Source organism: Schistocerca piceifrons, chromosome 1 (assembly GCF_021461385.2).
Source record: "Schistocerca piceifrons isolate TAMUIC-IGC-003096 chromosome 1, iqSchPice1.1, whole genome shotgun sequence".
In the NCBI taxonomy this organism is placed as follows: Eukaryota; Metazoa; Arthropoda; class Insecta; order Orthoptera; family Acrididae; genus Schistocerca; species Schistocerca piceifrons.
Window position 1 is genome coordinate 91,575,072 of NC_060138.1, and position 14,700 is coordinate 91,589,771.

Here is a 14,700-nt window from a genome sequence, read left to right on the forward strand (position 1 = left end):
CGTCCTCGAAGCGTCAGCCATTGCTTGGTGACAGTGTGTTTCGATGAGACGTGGACAGATGATGCATCTCTCTCACCGTCAGTTATAGGCGGGAATCATACTTAATGTAGTTTTCTGCAAGCGTCAGCGGAGCGTCAGACGTCTCTGTCTGGTCTTCTCCCTTCATGTATCCAGCAAGTCCCCTCCTGACAGTCTCAAGCAAAAGCCCCCTGTGCTGAAGCGAATATTGCCGCCGTCTCTATAGATACAGAGTACCATTGTTTAATGGGAACAGTTAAGGAACCATAGTACTATATCTTGTTGTGAAACAGTCTACTTTTCTCACTTGTGGCCGAGAAAACTGAAACCCTCTCAGCTTGGGCTGGAAGAATTAAAGATCATGACTGGGATTACATACATTGACTCGTGAAGTAATACAAAATTATTTCACTCTTCATTGTATTTGTTTCTGTACAAAATGTGCGTTCTATTGCTATATTTCTATCTGTAGGTAAAAATTGGGTATTGAAAGAAAATTTGCGTGAACAGGCACGTGAAGATATGGTTCCGTTTCTACAGCATTTACACATAACAGCGTCATGGATAACAGATCTACGAGAATTTTGCTTGTATGTGTAAGGTTAACATATTTAAGCATAGAACTGAGGTCACAACAATTTTCACCTTTTGAAGACGCTTGTGGTTACCCATATGTCAATACCCATCTCGTGATTGGCACATATTTTTAAAAATTGCCCGTCCCTTGTGGGGATCGAACCCACGACCTTTGGATTAGAAGTCCAACGCGCTATCCTCTGCGCCAAAGGGACGCTGCGCAAGTGATGGGCTCAGATGTAAGAGATTCTCCAAGACATGACCCGTGCTACATGTCTCGCGTTACTTTTCTGATAGGCTTACTTTCATATTTCTCTGAAGCAATTACATCAAAGACTTATTATTTATGTAGCAGACACTATACATCACTCCGAATCGCTCTGTTTACCATGGCCCTACTGATTGAAACACCTGCGTATTGACAGAGTTGCTCTGTACAATAGTAGTAACACAGTGCTGCTATTAGATTCGCTCACGTGCGCTGTTTACAGATAAATGGGAATTACGCTCTTTAGAACAGCATCCACTCACAAAGTGGTAAACGACACACTGGAAGCACTGTATGATTAGTCACATTTTTTGACTTTGGTTGACTGCTGTGTCACAGCCGGTCCCCATCATATGTATACACTCCAATGGACGTGTGTGCCCTGTTAGCACATTTGCCAGGAACGTTAGCTGCATCACCTCCCTGGCAATTTCGTGCCGTCCTCGAAGCGTCAGCCATTGCTTGGTGACAGTGTGTTTCGATGAGACGTGGACAGATGATGCATCTCTCTCACCGTCAGTTATAGGCGGGAATCATACTTAATGTAGTTTTCTGCAAGCGTCAGCGGAGCGTCAGACGTCTCTGTCTGGTCTTCTCCCTTCATGTATCCAGCAAGTCCCCTCCTGACAGTCTCAAGCAAAAGCCCCCTGTGCTGAAGCGAATATTGCCGCCGTCTCTATAGATACAGAGTGCCATTGTTTAATGGGAACAGTTAAGGAACCATAGTACTATATCTTGTTGTGAAACAGTCTACTTTTCTCACTTGTGGCCGAGAAAACTGAAACCCTCTCAGCTTGGGCTGGAAGAATTAAAGATCATGACTGGGATTACATACATTGACTCGTGAAGTAATACAAAATTATTTCACTCTTCATTGTATTTGTTTCTGTACAAAATGTGCGTTCTATTGCTATATTTCTATCTGTAGGTAAAAATTGGGTATTGAAAGAAAATTTGCGTGAACAGGCACGTGAAGATATGGTTCCGTTTCTACAGCATTTACACATAACAGCGTCATGGATAACAGATCTACGAGAATTTTGCTTGTATGTGTAAGGTTAACATATTTAAGCATAGAACTGAGGTCACAACAATTTTCACCTTTTGAAGACGCTTGTGGTTACCCATATGTCAATACCCATCTCGTGATTGGCACATATTTTTAAAAATTGCCCGTCCCTTGTGGGGATCGAACCCACGACCTTTGGATTAGAAGTCCAACGCGCTATCCTCTGCGCCAAAGGGACGCTGCGCAAGTGATGGGCTCAGATGTAAGAGATTCTCCAAGACATGACCCGTGCTACATGTCTCGCGTTACTTTTCTGATAGGCTTACTTTCATATTTCTCTGAAGCAATTACATCAAAGACTTATTATTTATGTAGCAGACACTATACATCACTCCGAATCGCTCTGTTTACCATGGCCCTACTGATTGAAACACCTGCGTATTGACAGAGTTGCTCTGTACAATAGTAGTAACACAGTGCTGCTATTAGATTCGCTCACGTGCGCTGTTTACAGATAAATGGGAATTACGCTCTTTAGAACAGCATCCACTCACAAAGTGGTAAACGACACACTGGAAGCACTGTATGATTAGTCACATTTTTTGACTTTGGTTGACTGCTGTGTCACAGCCGGTCCCCATCATATGTATACACTCCAATGGACGTGTGTGCCCTGTTAGCACATTTGCCAGGAACGTTAGCTGCATCACCTCCCTGGCAATTTCGTGCCGTCCTCGAAGCGTCAGCCATTGCTTGGTGACAGTGTGTTTCGATGAGACGTGGACAGATGATGCATCTCTCTCACCGTCAGTTATAGGCGGGAATCATACTTAATGTAGTTTTCTGCAAGCGTCAGCGGAGCGTCAGACGTCTCTGTCTGGTCTTCTCCCTTCATGTATCCAGCAAGTCCCCTCCTGACAGTCTCAAGCAAAAGCCCCCTGTGCTGAAGCGAATATTGCCGCCGTCTCTATAGATACAGAGTGCCATTGTTTAATGGGAACAGTTAAGGAACCATAGTACTATATCTTGTTGTGAAACAGTCTACTTTTCTCACTTGTGGCCGAGAAAACTGAAACCCTCTCAGCTTGGGCTGGAAGAATTAAAGATCATGACTGGGATTACATACATTGACTCGTGAAGTAATACAAAATTATTTCACTCTTCATTGTATTTGTTTCTGTACAAAATGTGCGTTCTATTGCTATATTTCTATCTGTAGGTAAAAATTGGGTATTGAAAGAAAATTTGCGTGAACAGGCACGTGAAGATATGGTTCCGTTTCTACAGCATTTACACATAACAGCGTCATGGATAACAGATCTACGAGAATTTTGCTTGTATGTGTAAGGTTAACATATTTAAGCATAGAACTGAGGTCACAACAATTTTCACCTTTTGAAGACGCTTGTGGTTACCCATATGTCAATACCCATCTCGTGATTGGCACATATTTTTAAAAATTGCCCGTCCCTTGTGGGGATCGAACCCACGACCTTTGGATTAGAAGTCCAACGCGCTATCCTCTGCGCCAAAGGGACGCTGCGCAAGTGATGGGCTCAGATGTAAGAGATTCTCCAAGACATGACCCGTGCTACATGTCTCGCGTTACTTTTCTGATAGGCTTACTTTCATATTTCTCTGAAGCAATTACATCAAAGACTTATTATTTATGTAGCAGACACTATACATCACTCCGAATCGCTCTGTTTACCATGGCCCTACTGATTGAAACACCTGCGTATTGACAGAGTTGCTCTGTACAATAGTAGTAACACAGTGCTGCTATTAGATTCGCTCACGTGCGCTGTTTACAGATAAATGGGAATTACGCTCTTTAGAACAGCATCCACTCACAAAGTGGTAAACGACACACTGGAAGCACTGTATGATTAGTCACATTTTTTGACTTTGGTTGACTGCTGTGTCACAGCCGGTCCCCATCATATGTATACACTCCAATGGACGTGTGTGCCCTGTTAGCACATTTGCCAGGAACGTTAGCTGCATCACCTCCCTGGCAATTTCGTGCCGTCCTCGAAGCGTCAGCCATTGCTTGGTGACAGTGTGTTTCGATGAGACGTGGACAGATGATGCATCTCTCTCACCGTCAGTTATAGGCGGGAATCATACTTAATGTAGTTTTCTGCAAGCGTCAGCGGAGCGTCAGACGTCTCTGTCTGGTCTTCTCCCTTCATGTATCCAGCAAGTCCCCTCCTGACAGTCTCAAGCAAAAGCCCCCTGTGCTGAAGCGAATATTGCCGCCGTCTCTATAGATACAGAGTGCCATTGTTTAATGGGAACAGTTAAGGAACCATAGTACTATATCTTGTTGTGAAACAGTCTACTTTTCTCACTTGTGGCCGAGAAAACTGAAACCCTCTCAGCTTGGGCTGGAAGAATTAAAGATCATGACTGGGATTACATACATTGACTCGTGAAGTAATACAAAATTATTTCACTCTTCATTGTATTTGTTTCTGTACAAAATGTGCGTTCTATTGCTATATTTCTATCTGTAGGTAAAAATTGGGTATTGAAAGAAAATTTGCGTGAACAGGCACGTGAAGATATGGTTCCGTTTCTACAGCATTTACACATAACAGCGTCATGGATAACAGATCTACGAGAATTTTGCTTGTATGTGTAAGGTTAACATATTTAAGCATAGAACTGAGGTCACAACAATTTTCACCTTTTGAAGACGCTTGTGGTTACCCATATGTCAATACCCATCTCGTGATTGGCACATATTTTTAAAAATTGCCCGTCCCTTGTGGGGATCGAACCCACGACCTTTGGATTAGAAGTCCAACGCGCTATCCTCTGCGCCAAAGGGACGCTGCGCAAGTGATGGGCTCAGATGTAAGAGATTCTCCAAGACATGACCCGTGCTACATGTCTCGCGTTACTTTTCTGATAGGCTTACTTTCATATTTCTCTGAAGCAATTACATCAAAGACTTATTATTTATGTAGCAGACACTATACATCACTCCGAATCGCTCTGTTTACCATGGCCCTACTGATTGAAACACCTGCGTATTGACAGAGTTGCTCTGTACAATAGTAGTAACACAGTGCTGCTATTAGATTCGCTCACGTGCGCTGTTTACAGATAAATGGGAATTACGCTCTTTAGAACAGCATCCACTCACAAAGTGGTAAACGACACACTGGAAGCACTGTATGATTAGTCACATTTTTTGACTTTGGTTGACTGCTGTGTCACAGCCGGTCCCCATCATATGTATACACTCCAATGGACGTGTGTGCCCTGTTAGCACATTTGCCAGGAACGTTAGCTGCATCACCTCCCTGGCAATTTCGTGCCGTCCTCGAAGCGTCAGCCATTGCTTGGTGACAGTGTGTTTCGATGAGACGTGGACAGATGATGCATCTCTCTCACCGTCAGTTATAGGCGGGAATCATACTTAATGTAGTTTTCTGCAAGCGTCAGCGGAGCGTCAGACGTCTCTGTCTGGTCTTCTCCCTTCATGTATCCAGCAAGTCCCCTCCTGACAGTCTCAAGCAAAAGCCCCCTGTGCTGAAGCGAATATTGCCGCCGTCTCTATAGATACAGAGTGCCATTGTTTAATGGGAACAGTTAAGGAACCATAGTACTATATCTTGTTGTGAAACAGTCTACTTTTCTCACTTGTGGCCGAGAAAACTGAAACCCTCTCAGCTTGGGCTGGAAGAATTAAAGATCATGACTGGGATTACATACATTGACTCGTGAAGTAATACAAAATTATTTCACTCTTCATTGTATTTGTTTCTGTACAAAATGTGCGTTCTATTGCTATATTTCTATCTGTAGGTAAAAATTGGGTATTGAAAGAAAATTTGCGTGAACAGGCACGTGAAGATATGGTTCCGTTTCTACAGCATTTACACATAACAGCGTCATGGATAACAGATCTACGAGAATTTTGCTTGTATGTGTAAGGTTAACATATTTAAGCATAGAACTGAGGTCACAACAATTTTCACCTTTTGAAGACGCTTGTGGTTACCCATATGTCAATACCCATCTCGTGATTGGCACATATTTTTAAAAATTGCCCGTCCCTTGTGGGGATCGAACCCACGACCTTCGGATTAGAAGTCCAACGCGCTATCCTCTGCGCCAAAGGGACGCTGCGCAAGTGATGGGCTCAGATGTAAGAGATTCTCCAAGACATGACCCGTGCTACATGTCTCGCGTTACTTTTCTGATAGGCTTACTTTCATATTTCTCTGAAGCAATTACATCAAAGACTTATTATTTATGTAGCAGACACTATACATCACTCCGAATCGCTCTGTTTACCATGGCCCTACTGATTGAAACACCTGCGTATTGACAGAGTTGCTCTGTACAATAGTAGTAACACAGTGCTGCTATTAGATTCGCTCACGTGCGCTGTTTACAGATAAATGGGAATTACGCTCTTTAGAACAGCATCCACTCACAAAGTGGTAAACGACACACTGGAAGCACTGTATGATTAGTCACATTTTTTGACTTTGGTTGACTGCTGTGTCACAGCCGGTCCCCATCATATGTATACACTCCAATGGACGTGTGTGCCCTGTTAGCACATTTGCCAGGAACGTTAGCTGCATCACCTCCCTGGCAATTTCGTGCCGTCCTCGAAGCGTCAGCCATTGCTTGGTGACAGTGTGTTTCGATGAGACGTGGACAGATGATGCATCTCTCTCGCCGTCAGTTATAGGCGGGAATCATACTTAATGTAGTTTTCTGCAAGCGTCAGCGGAGCGTCAGACGTCTCTGTCTGGTCTTCTCCCTTCATGTATCCAGCAAGTCCCCTCCTGACAGTCTCAAGCAAAAGCCCCCTGTGCTGAAGCGAATATTGCCGCCGTCTCTATAGATACAGAGTGCCATTGTTTAATGGGAACAGTTAAGGAACCATAGTACTATATCTTGTTGTGAAACAGTCTACTTTTCTCACTTGTGGCCGAGAAAACTGAAACCCTCTCAGCTTGGGCTGGAAGAATTAAAGATCATGACTGGGATTACATACATTGACTCGTGAAGTAATACAAAATTATTTCACTCTTCATTGTATTTGTTTCTGTACAAAATGTGCGTTCTATTGCTATATTTCTATCTGTAGGTAAAAATTGGGTATTGAAAGAAAATTTGCGTGAACAGGCACGTGAAGATATGGTTCCGTTTCTACAGCATTTACACATAACAGCGTCATGGATAACAGATCTACGAGAATTTTGCTTGTATGTGTAAGGTTAACATATTTAAGCATAGAACTGAGGTCACAACAATTTTCACCTTTTGAAGACGCTTGTGGTTACCCATATGTCAATACCCATCTCGTGATTGGCACATATTTTTAAAAATTGCCCGTCCCTTGTGGGGATCGAACCCACGACCTTTGGATTAGAAGTCCAACGCGCTATCCTCTGCGCCAAAGGGACGCTGCGCAAGTGATGGGCTCAGATGTAAGAGATTCTCCAAGACATGACCCGTGCTACATGTCTCGCGTTACTTTTCTGATAGGCTTACTTTCATATTTCTCTGAAGCAATTACATCAAAGACTTATTATTTATGTAGCAGACACTATACATCACTCCGAATCGCTCTGTTTACCATGGCCCTACTGATTGAAACACCTGCGTATTGACAGAGTTGCTCTGTACAATAGTAGTAACACAGTGCTGCTATTAGATTCGCTCACGTGCGCTGTTTACAGATAAATGGGAATTACGCTCTTTAGAACAGCATCCACTCACAAAGTGGTAAACGACACACTGGAAGCACTGTATGATTAGTCACATTTTTTGACTTTGGTTGACTGCTGTGTCACAGCCGGTCCCCATCATATGTATACACTCCAATGGACGTGTGTGCCCTGTTAGCACATTTGCCAGGAACGTTAGCTGCATCACCTCCCTGGCAATTTCGTGCCGTCCTCGAAGCGTCAGCCATTGCTTGGTGACAGTGTGTTTCGATGAGACGTGGACAGATGATGCATCTCTCTCACCGTCAGTTATAGGCGGGAATCATACTTAATGTAGTTTTCTGCAAGCGTCAGCGGAGCGTCAGACGTCTCTGTCTGGTCTTCTCCCTTCATGTATCCAGCAAGTCCCCTCCTGACAGTCTCAAGCAAAAGCCCCCTGTGCTGAAGCGAATATTGCCGCCGTCTCTATAGATACAGAGTGCCATTGTTTAATGGGAACAGTTAAGGAACCATAGTACTATATCTTGTTGTGAAACAGTCTACTTTTCTCACTTGTGGCCGAGAAAACTGAAACCCTCTCAGCTTGGGCTGGAAGAATTAAAGATCATGACTGGGATTACATACATTGACTCGTGAAGTAATACAAAATTATTTCACTCTTCATTGTATTTGTTTCTGTACAAAATGTGCGTTCTATTGCTATATTTCTATCTGTAGGTAAAAATTGGGTATTGAAAGAAAATTTGCGTGAACAGGCACGTGAAGATATGGTTCCGTTTCTACAGCATTTACACATAACAGCGTCATGGATAACAGATCTACGAGAATTTTGCTTGTATGTGTAAGGTTAACATATTTAAGCATAGAACTGAGGTCACAACAATTTTCACCTTTTGAAGACGCTTGTGGTTACCCATATGTCAATACCCATCTCGTGATTGGCACATATTTTTAAAAATTGCCCGTCCCTTGTGGGGATCGAACCCACGACCTTTGGATTAGAAGTCCAACGCGCTATCCTCTGCGCCAAAGGGACGCTGCGCAAGTGATGGGCTCAGATGTAAGAGATTCTCCAAGACATGACCCGTGCTACATGTCTCGCGTTACTTTTCTGATAGGCTTACTTTCATATTTCTCTGAAGCAATTACATCAAAGACTTATTATTTATGTAGCAGACACTATACATCACTCCGAATCGCTCTGTTTACCATGGCCCTACTGATTGAAACACCTGCGTATTGACAGAGTTGCTCTGTACAATAGTAGTAACACAGTGCTGCTATTAGATTCGCTCACGTGCGCTGTTTACAGATAAATGGGAATTACGCTCTTTAGAACAGCATCCACTCACAAAGTGGTAAACGACACACTGGAAGCACTGTATGATTAGTCACATTTTTTGACTTTGGTTGACTGCTGTGTCACAGCCGGTCCCCATCATATGTATACACTCCAATGGACGTGTGTGCCCTGTTAGCACATTTGCCAGGAACGTTAGCTGCATCACCTCCCTGGCAATTTCGTGCCGTCCTCGAAGCGTCAGCCATTGCTTGGTGACAGTGTGTTTCGATGAGACGTGGACAGATGATGCATCTCTCTCACCGTCAGTTATAGGCGGGAATCATACTTAATGTAGTTTTCTGCAAGCGTCAGCGGAGCGTCAGACGTCTCTGTCTGGTCTTCTCCCTTCATGTATCCAGCAAGTCCCCTCCTGACAGTCTCAAGCAAAAGCCCCCTGTGCTGAAGCGAATATTGCCGCCGTCTCTATAGATACAGAGTGCCATTGTTTAATGGGAACAGTTAAGGAACCATAGTACTATATCTTGTTGTGAAACAGTCTACTTTTCTCACTTGTGGCCGAGAAAACTGAAACCCTCTCAGCTTGGGCTGGAAGAATTAAAGATCATGACTGGGATTACATACATTGACTCGTGAAGTAATACAAAATTATTTCACTCTTCATTGTATTTGTTTCTGTACAAAATGTGCGTTCTATTGCTATATTTCTATCTGTAGGTAAAAATTGGGTATTGAAAGAAAATTTGCGTGAACAGGCACGTGAAGATATGGTTCCGTTTCTACAGCATTTACACATAACAGCGTCATGGATAACAGATCTACGAGAATTTTGCTTGTATGTGTAAGGTTAACATATTTAAGCATAGAACTGAGGTCACAACAATTTTCACCTTTTGAAGACGCTTGTGGTTACCCATATGTCAATACCCATCTCGTGATTGGCACATATTTTTAAAAATTGCCCGTCCCTTGTGGGGATCGAACCCACGACCTTTGGATTAGAAGTCCAACGCGCTATCCTCTGCGCCAAAGGGACGCTGCGCAAGTGACGGGCTCAGATGTAAGAGATTCTCCAAGACATGACCCGTGCTACATGTCTCGCGTTACTTTTCTGATAGGCTTACTTTCATATTTCTCTGAAGCAATTACATCAAAGACTTATTATTTATGTAGCAGACACTATACATCACTCCGAATCGCTCTGTTTACCATGGCCCTACTGATTGAAACACCTGCGTATTGACAGAGTTGCTCTGTACAATAGTAGTAACACAGTGCTGCTATTAGATTCGCTCACGTGCGCTGTTTACAGATAAATGGGAATTACGCTCTTTAGAACAGCATCCACTCACAAAGTGGTAAACGACACACTGGAAGCACTGTATGATTAGTCACATTTTTTGACTTTGGTTGACTGCTGTGTCACAGCCGGTCCCCATCATATGTATACACTCCAATGGACGTGTGTGCCCTGTTAGCACATTTGCCAGGAACGTTAGCTGCATCACCTCCCTGGCAATTTCGTGCCGTCCTCGAAGCGTCAGCCATTGCTTGGTGACAGTGTGTTTCGATGAGACGTGGACAGATGATGCATCTCTCTCACCGTCAGTTATAGGCGGGAATCATACTTAATGTAGTTTTCTGCAAGCGTCAGCGGAGCGTCAGACGTCTCTGTCTGGTCTTCTCCCTTCATGTATCCAGCAAGTCCCCTCCTGACAGTCTCAAGCAAAAGCCCCCTGTGCTGAAGCGAATATTGCCGCCGTCTCTATAGATACAGAGTACCATTGTTTAATGGGAACAGTTAAGGAACCATAGTACTATATCTTGTTGTGAAACAGTCTACTTTTCTCACTTGTGGCCGAGAAAACTGAAACCCTCTCAGCTTGGGCTGGAAGAATTAAAGATCATGACTGGGATTACATACATTGACTCGTGAAGTAATACAAAATTATTTCACTCTTCATTGTATTTGTTTCTGTACAAAATGTGCGTTCTATTGCTATATTTCTATCTGTAGGTAAAAATTGGGTATTGAAAGAAAATTTGCGTGAACAGGCACGTGAAGATATGGTTCCGTTTCTACAGCATTTACACATAACAGCGTCATGGATAACAGATCTACGAGAATTTTGCTTGTATGTGTAAGGTTAACATATTTAAGCATAGAACTGAGGTCACAACAATTTTCACCTTTTGAAGACGCTTGTGGTTACCCATATGTCAATACCCATCTCGTGATTGGCACATATTTTTAAAAATTGCCCGTCCCTTGTGGGGATCGAACCCACGACCTTTGGATTAGAAGTCCAACGCGCTATCCTCTGCGCCAAAGGGACGCTGCGCAAGTGATGGGCTCAGATGTAAGAGATTCTCCAAGACATGACCCGTGCTACATGTCTCGCGTTACTTTTCTGATAGGCTTACTTTCATATTTCTCTGAAGCAATTACATCAAAGACTTATTATTTATGTAGCAGACACTATACATCACTCCGAATCGCTCTGTTTACCATGGCCCTACTGATTGAAACACCTGCGTATTGACAGAGTTGCTCTGTACAATAGTAGTAACACAGTGCTGCTATTAGATTCGCTCACGTGCGCTGTTTACAGATAAATGGGAATTACGCTCTTTAGAACAGCATCCACTCACAAAGTGGTAAACGACACACTGGAAGCACTGTATGATTAGTCACATTTTTTGACTTTGGTTGACTGCTGTGTCACAGCCGGTCCCCATCATATGTATACACTCCAATGGACGTGTGTGCCCTGTTAGCACATTTGCCAGGAACGTTAGCTGCATCACCTCCCTGGCAATTTCGTGCCGTCCTCGAAGCGTCAGCCATTGCTTGGTGACAGTGTGTTTCGATGAGACGTGGACAGATGATGCATCTCTCTCACCGTCAGTTATAGGCGGGAATCATACTTAATGTAGTTTTCTGCAAGCGTCAGCGGAGCGTCAGACGTCTCTGTCTGGTCTTCTCCCTTCATGTATCCAGCAAGTCCCCTCCTGACAGTCTCAAGCAAAAGCCCCCTGTGCTGAAGCGAATATTGCCGCCGTCTCTATAGATACAGAGTGCCATTGTTTAATGGGAACAGTTAAGGAACCATAGTACTATATCTTGTTGTGAAACAGTCTACTTTTCTCACTTGTGGCCGAGAAAACTGAAACCCTCTCAGCTTGGGCTGGAAGAATTAAAGATCATGACTGGGATTACATACATTGACTCGTGAAGTAATACAAAATTATTTCACTCTTCATTGTATTTGTTTCTGTACAAAATGTGCGTTCTATTGCTATATTTCTATCTGTAGGTAAAAATTGGGTATTGAAAGAAAATTTGCGTGAACAGGCACGTGAAGATATGGTTCCGTTTCTACAGCATTTACACATAACAGCGTCATGGATAACAGATCTACGAGAATTTTGCTTGTATGTGTAAGGTTAACATATTTAAGCATAGAACTGAGGTCACAACAATTTTCACCTTTTGAAGACGCTTGTGGTTACCCATATGTCAATACCCATCTCGTGATTGGCACATATTTTTAAAAATTGCCCGTCCCTTGTGGGGATCGAACCCACGACCTTTGGATTAGAAGTCCAACGCGCTATCCTCTGCGCCAAAGGGACGCTGCGCAAGTGATGGGCTCAGATGTAAGAGATTCTCCAAGACATGACCCGTGCTACATGTCTCGCGTTACTTTTCTGATAGGCTTACTTTCATATTTCTCTGAAGCAATTACATCAAAGACTTATTATTTATGTAGCAGACACTATACATCACTCCGAATCGCTCTGTTTACCATGGCCCTACTGATTGAAACACCTGCGTATTGACAGAGTTGCTCTGTACAATAGTAGTAACACAGTGCTGCTATTAGATTCGCTCACGTGCGCTGTTTACAGATAAATGGGAATTACGCTCTTTAGAACAGCATCCACTCACAAAGTGGTAAACGACACACTGGAAGCACTGTATGATTAGTCACATTTTTTGACTTTGGTTGACTGCTGTGTCACAGCCGGTCCCCATCATATGTATACACTCCAATGGACGTGTGTGCCCTGTTAGCACATTTGCCAGGAACGTTAGCTGCATCACCTCCCTGGCAATTTCGTGCCGTCCTCGAAGCGTCAGCCATTGCTTGGTGACAGTGTGTTTCGATGAGACGTGGACAGATGATGCATCTCTCTCACCGTCAGTTATAGGCGGGAATCATACTTAATGTAGTTTTCTGCAAGCGTCAGCGGAGCGTCAGACGTCTCTGTCTGGTCTTCTCCCTTCATGTATCCAGCAAGTCCCCTCCTGACAGTCTCAAGCAAAAGCCCCCTGTGCTGAAGCGAATATTGCCGCCGTCTCTATAGATACAGAGTGCCATTGTTTAATGGGAACAGTTAAGGAACCATAGTACTATATCTTGTTGTGAAACAGTCTACTTTTCTCACTTGTGGCCGAGAAAACTGAAACCCTCTCAGCTTGGGCTGGAAGAATTAAAGATCATGACTGGGATTACATACATTGACTCGTGAAGTAATACAAAATTATTTCACTCTTCATTGTATTTGTTTCTGTACAAAATGTGCGTTCTATTGCTATATTTCTATCTGTAGGTAAAAATTGGGTATTGAAAGAAAATTTGCGTGAACAGGCACGTGAAGATATGGTTCCGTTTCTACAGCATTTACACATAACAGCGTCATGGATAACAGATCTACGAGAATTTTGCTTGTATGTGTAAGGTTAACATATTTAAGCATAGAACTGAGGTCACAACAATTTTCACCTTTTGAAGACGCTTGTGGTTACCCATATGTCAATACCCATCTCGTGATTGGCACATATTTTTAAAAATTGCCCGTCCCTTGTGGGGATCGAACCCACGACCTTTGGATTAGAAGTCCAACGCGCTATCCTCTGCGCCAAAGGGACGCTGCGCAAGTGACGGGCTCAGATGTAAGAGATTCTCCAAGACATGACCCGTGCTACATGTCTCGCGTTACTTTTCTGATAGGCTTACTTTCATATTTCTCTGAAGCAATTACATCAAAGACTTATTATTTATGTAGCAGACACTATACATCACTCCGAATCGCTCTGTTTACCATGGCCCTACTGATTGAAACACCTGCGTATTGACAGAGTTGCTCTGTACAATAGTAGTAACACAGTGCTGCTATTAGATTCGCTCACGTGCGCTGTTTACAGATAAATGGGAATTACGCTCTTTAGAACAGCATCCACTCACAAAGTGGTAAACGACACACTGGAAGCACTGTATGATTAGTCACATTTTTTGACTTTGGTTGACTGCTGTGTCACAGCCGGTCCCCATCATATGTATACACTCCAATGGACGTGTGTGCCCTGTTAGCACATTTGCCAGGAACGTTAGCTGCATCACCTCCCTGGCAATTTCGTGCCGTCCTCGAAGCGTCAGCCATTGCTTGGTGACAGTGTGTTTCGATGAGACGTGGACAGATGATGCATCTCTCTCACCGTCAGTTATAGGCGGGAATCATACTTAATGTAGTTTTCTGCAAGCGTCAGCGGAGCGTCAGACGTCTCTGTCTGGTCTTCTCCCTTCATGTATCCAGCAAGTCCCCTCCTGACAGTCTCAAGCAAAAGCCCCCTGTGCTGAAGCGAATATTGCCGCCGTCTCTATAGATACAGAGTGCCATTGTTTAATGGGAACAGTTAAGGAACCATAGTACTATATCTTGTTGTGAAACAGTCTACTTTTCTCACTTGTGGCCGAGAAAACTGAAACCCTCTCAGCTTGGGCTGGAAGAATTAAAGATCATGACTGGGATTACATACATT

General features: G+C 43.4%; 11 non-coding genes across 11 annotated transcripts; all 11 read right to left on the bottom strand.

Annotated features, from left to right (window-relative positions):
* Window positions 1-736: 736 nt before the first annotated feature.
* On the bottom strand, window positions 737-809 carry Trnar-ucu. Its single transcript has one exon. It is a non-coding gene; the product is annotated as a tRNA-Arg (tRNA).
* A 1,227-nt stretch (window positions 810-2,036) lies between these two features.
* Window positions 2,037-2,109, bottom strand: Trnar-ucu. Its single transcript has one exon. It is a non-coding gene; the product is annotated as a tRNA-Arg (tRNA).
* A 1,227-nt stretch (window positions 2,110-3,336) lies between these two features.
* On the bottom strand, window positions 3,337-3,409 carry Trnar-ucu. Its single transcript has one exon. It is a non-coding gene; the product is annotated as a tRNA-Arg (tRNA).
* A 1,227-nt stretch (window positions 3,410-4,636) lies between these two features.
* Trnar-ucu lies at window positions 4,637-4,709 on the bottom strand. The gene has a single exon. It is a non-coding gene; the product is annotated as a tRNA-Arg (tRNA).
* A 1,227-nt stretch (window positions 4,710-5,936) lies between these two features.
* On the bottom strand, window positions 5,937-6,009 carry Trnar-ucu. Its single transcript has one exon. It is a non-coding gene; the product is annotated as a tRNA-Arg (tRNA).
* A 1,227-nt stretch (window positions 6,010-7,236) lies between these two features.
* Trnar-ucu lies at window positions 7,237-7,309 on the bottom strand. Its single transcript has one exon. It is a non-coding gene; the product is annotated as a tRNA-Arg (tRNA).
* A 1,227-nt stretch (window positions 7,310-8,536) lies between these two features.
* On the bottom strand, window positions 8,537-8,609 carry Trnar-ucu. The gene has a single exon. It is a non-coding gene; the product is annotated as a tRNA-Arg (tRNA).
* Window positions 8,610-9,836: 1,227 nt separating this feature from the next.
* Trnar-ucu lies at window positions 9,837-9,909 on the bottom strand. Its single transcript has one exon. It is a non-coding gene; the product is annotated as a tRNA-Arg (tRNA).
* Window positions 9,910-11,136: 1,227 nt separating this feature from the next.
* On the bottom strand, window positions 11,137-11,209 carry Trnar-ucu. Its single transcript has one exon. It is a non-coding gene; the product is annotated as a tRNA-Arg (tRNA).
* A 1,227-nt stretch (window positions 11,210-12,436) lies between these two features.
* Window positions 12,437-12,509, bottom strand: Trnar-ucu. The gene has a single exon. It is a non-coding gene; the product is annotated as a tRNA-Arg (tRNA).
* Window positions 12,510-13,736: 1,227 nt separating this feature from the next.
* On the bottom strand, window positions 13,737-13,809 carry Trnar-ucu. Its single transcript has one exon. It is a non-coding gene; the product is annotated as a tRNA-Arg (tRNA).
* Between the last annotated feature and the right edge of the window lie 891 nt (window positions 13,810-14,700).